Source organism: Ailuropoda melanoleuca, chromosome X (genome assembly GCF_002007445.2).
Source record: "Ailuropoda melanoleuca isolate Jingjing chromosome X, ASM200744v2, whole genome shotgun sequence".
NCBI classification, from domain to species: domain Eukaryota; kingdom Metazoa; phylum Chordata; class Mammalia; order Carnivora; family Ursidae; genus Ailuropoda; species Ailuropoda melanoleuca.
In genome coordinates this window covers 49,557,494-49,562,094 of record NC_048238.1, presented here as the reverse complement: position 1 = coordinate 49,562,094, position 4,601 = coordinate 49,557,494, and positions in this window count along the sequence as shown.

Here is a 4,601-nt window from a genome sequence, read left to right as displayed (position 1 = left end):
TGTAGCCATCTTTTGACCATAAAAAGAGTAGCTGACATGCTGAGGATGATAGAGCAAACTGATGGAAAGGACCTGAATCCTTGATATTATTGAGCCACTGAGTTGACCAATATCATTCATAACTGACTATCTCCAGGGCATTTGTTAAAAACAATAAATTTTCATAGATTTTATCATAATTTAATCTATTTTATTAAGTTTCTGTTATCTGCAGTTCAAAGCCTCCTAAGTGACACAAATAGGTTAGAAAAGAAAAGTGATGAATTAAGTTGGGATATGGTGATTTGGGGAAAAAATCTGTGGCCATCTAGGTATATGAAGCCCAAAAGGCAATTCACTACATAGCTGGAGCCCAAAAGAGGGTATGAGATTAGTCTTGATACTTAGGAAGGAGCCCTGGTCCTCATTTGTAGGTAAAGGCCTGACTATTCATTGACCACCCCCTAGTTTCTCACGCCTAATATATTGGCAGAGTCATAATAGGGGAACTCTACTTCAGGGTTCCAAGGAAAGAATAACAAGGATCTGTAAAAGAGGGGGCTCATTAGAGTAAGTAAGGATGCCTTCAAGATCAAAAGCCAGTATTTGCTCAGCCTAACCTCAGAATGTTCTGGTAGTATTGTCCCCACCTCTCACTCCCCACAGCCCACATTCTGAGATTGCCTTATAGCAGTAGCTCTGAAAATAATCCAAGCACCTTGTGGGACTTCCCTTGGGTTTCCTACCAACTGGTCACTATCCCAGTAAACTGCCATCAAAGCTTAGGTCATCCAGCAAAGTTTATATATGTGTTCACAGCCGCCAGAGGACAGCACAGTCTGGACAAGCCTTCCCAGCCAGCAATGCAAGCCAGACTTCCTGGGGTCATTTTTTGCCTGGACTAGAGGTCCACCTACTACTGCCTTTAATTTTAGGCTGGGATGCAAGGGGTCCTAGAAAGGGAGCTCAGAGGCACTAGGTTTTAAACAGACTTGCCTTTGTCTTTGTGACTCAGTTTTAGGTCTTGTGGGGGAAACAAGAACTCCCCACAGCCACAGAGTGTCATGGTTTAAAGCCAAAAGCAACTGGAAGCTCAGGCCAAAGGATGTATTTGGAAGGTGGATTCCTCCTCTGCTTCCTCTGGAAGGGGCAGGCAGGCCTTGGCCATATGTCCAGATCACATAACCACAGGCTGAGAGCTGAGAGAGCCCTAAGCTATCAGGCAAGAATTCTTAGCCTAGGGGGTCTCTGAGTCACCTGAAATGACGTGCAAAATTATGCCAGCTGCATTCACAGATTTCATCAGTTTTTTTAAAGAGTTTTATATTTATTTATTTGAGAGAGAGGGAGAGAGAGAGCACATGGCAGGGGAAAGGCAGAAGCAGACTCCCCACTGAGTTGGGATCCCGATGTGGGGCTTGATCTCAAGACCTGGAGATCATGACCTGAGCTGAAGGCAGATGCTAAACCATCTGAGCCACCCAGGCGCCCCAGGTTTCATCAGTTTTTCAAAAGTCTATGATACCACATAAAGTTAAGAAGCATTACAAAACTTTTAAGTTACAGATGAGTTCCTGAGAAGAGGGTAGCGGAGCTTGCGCAAAGCCACAGAGTAAGTCAGGAGCAAAGCTGGGACTAGAACTCAGAGCTTTGACACAAAAGCAGACACTCTCTGTAGTATGCAATAATTAAAAAAAACTTTCTCCTCAAAATGTTAGTTTTCTGGGTGTATCAAGGAAGGGAGACAGAAGATGATGAGAGTGGTGAACTAGAACTAGGCAGCCAGTGCAGCCCACGCTACATTTGTAGGTTAGTAGGGTGAGCTGGAGGGGAGAATGTGAAGAGAATATCATCAGGGAATCCAAGAGTCTGATGGGGAAGTTTCTAGAGTGCCTTATCCTCTGGCTGAGTCCTCTTCTTATTTTCCTCTGGCTCTAGGATTGTATCTGCTTCCTTCTCTTTACATCCACTGACTCAATTCTCTTGGGTTCTACCCCCATATGACCAGTTGGAATTTAACTGTGAATTTGAACACAATCTCTTTAATTTCTTCCCCTTTTTTGCCTTCTTCGAAAGTGAGCATGCAGGAACTTGAGGTATTGGTGCCACTCAATTCTAGGCCACAGTAAGTAAAAAAAAACAGAATTTTTGAGTAACTGTCTCCATTCTGTTACTAAGCTCAGTGTCCCATAGAACATCAAATGGGGAAGGGATCTTAAAAACTTCCTAAAGTCCAACTCTGATTAAACAAATGGGGTTCTGTGACCCAGAGAGGAAAAGATATGGACCTCTCATCACAAGAACTTAGGAAGCTAGAACTTTATAGCAAGTATATATGAATCCTAGCTCTCTTTAGCAAGCTACAATTCTCCTGATTGTCTTTTTGTCATCTCTTGTGTGCTGTTGGAAGTTTAATTTTGAAAGTCTGGCCAGCAGGCAAAACTGTCAGCCTGGTGGGTTTCTTAGGCCCTTCCAAATCTTGTGCCTAGTACAGGACACCTCCCACCCTTGCCACCAGGACAACCTCTGGCTCTCAGCTCCTTAATTATGTGTCTTTGGATGCAGTATGTCAAAACAGAAAGAGTCTTACACTCTGGGTTTCAATACCAGATGCAACACTTGCCAGGTTGGTGGCCTTAGGTAAATCACCTCTCTTCTCAAAGCTCAGACATTTTTTTTTAATTTATTTATTCGACAGAGATAGAGACAGCCAGTGAGAGAGGGAACACAAGTAGGGGGAGTGGGAGAGGAAGAAGCAGGCTCATAGCGGAGGAGCCTGATGTGGGGCTCGATCCCATAACACTGGGATCACGCCCTGAGCCGAAGGCAGACGCTTAACCGCTGTGCCACCCAGGTGCCCCCAAAGCTCAGACATTTTATCTGTGAAATAGGAACAGTACCTCACTTTGCACCTTAATTCCCTTTATTCAGCTTTACAATTTTTATGGCATTTCTCACTTTTTTGCATACTTTAAAATTCCTTTGCTTATTGTTTTCCCAACTCCCCATTGGAATGTTAGCTCCATTTACAGCAGGGATGATCTTTGGCTGCTTTGTTCAATTTTTATGCCACTGCCTAGAACAGTGCTTGATATTTAGTGTGTTTTCATTTTTTAAAAAGATTTATTTATTTATTTGACAGAAAGAGACCACAAGTGAGGGGAGCAGCAGAGGGAGAGAGAGAGAAACAGACTCCCTGCTGAGCAAGGAGCCTGATGTGGGGCTTCATCCTAGGACCCTGGTACTATGCCCTGAACCAAAGGCAGACGCTTAACTGACTGAGCCACCCAGGCATCCCTATAGTGTGTTTTTAATAGAAATCTGTTGAATGAATGAATGAGGATTACGTAAGAGAATAAGTGGGAATGTCCAGTTTACAGAAAATTCTTACCTTGAGTAATCTTTTGGTCTTTTTACGTCCTGAGCTTGGCAAGTGTGTGGGATAACTGAATACCTATTCTTCTCATTGGCCTGCCTTCCCAACTGCTGCCGGTTCCCCCTACCCCATGCCAAAGAAAGGTGGTGGCATTACTAGTTGCAAAGTTTGTGGCCATGTCCTTGGGGTGGGTTGGGAGCTAGTGCAGGAATTCAGGAGGCTATTTCAGTCTAGACCTCTATCTCCCTCGCCTGGATAGTGAGATCCCTGCATGGGCTAAGGGTAGGAGGTGCTGTGTTCTCTCCTTGTGTAAAAAAACCTTAATCACCAAGAAGCATACATGACAGACTTATTGGCAATTTAGCCCCCCTTCGGTGGAATGAATTTAGAAGTAATCAGCACTTATGAAGCTCTTAGAAATTCAGAAGTTAAATACTAAGCACACAATGGTGAGACCTTTGTCAATGTAATGAAAGTCCAATTAACACACATTTTAAGCAGCCTGGCTTCTTCTGTTGACTTTCCATCCCTCTTCTCATCTTTCTCATCCCCCTTCAGGTTGTGTGTGTCTTTTTTTTTTAAAGATTTTATTTATTTATTTATTTATTTATTTATTTGATTGATTGAGGAGAGAGAGAGCAAGCAGCGGAAGAAGCAGAGAGGGGCAAGCAGACTCCACACTGAACACAGAGCCAAAAGTGGGGCTTGATCCCATGCCCGTGAGATCACAACCTGAGCCTAAACAAGAATCAGACACAACCAATTGAGCCACCCAGGGACCCCCAGGTTGTGTGTGTCTTTGTCTGTCTGCCTGTCCCCCAGCCCACCCCACGTATGTCCTCTCAACCTGCGCTTTCTGGGTAACCTGGTCATAACATTTGTCTAATTCTTTGTCTTTCTCTGGTTCTCAGTCCTCATCCTAAGAAACAGTTTGTAGAAGGTGGTTTTTTGTTTTGTTTTGTTTTGTTTTGTTTTTGTTTTTGTTTTTGTAATTACAAATGGCAAAACAACTTCAGCAGTAAATAAGTGAGCACGATTCACTCTGAAGTCCCAGGAGGGAGGCTGTGGAGTATGCCACAGAATTTCCTGAGAGAGAAGTTACTATCTAAGTCTCTATGAGCTGCTAGACACCACCACAGAGGCTATGCTTGGGCCTGTACAGAAGGAATTCTCAGCTGAACAGAGCCCAGAAAACTAGACCTACATGGCTGGGGAAGGTTAAGAGGCCACTTAGACTACTTTCATG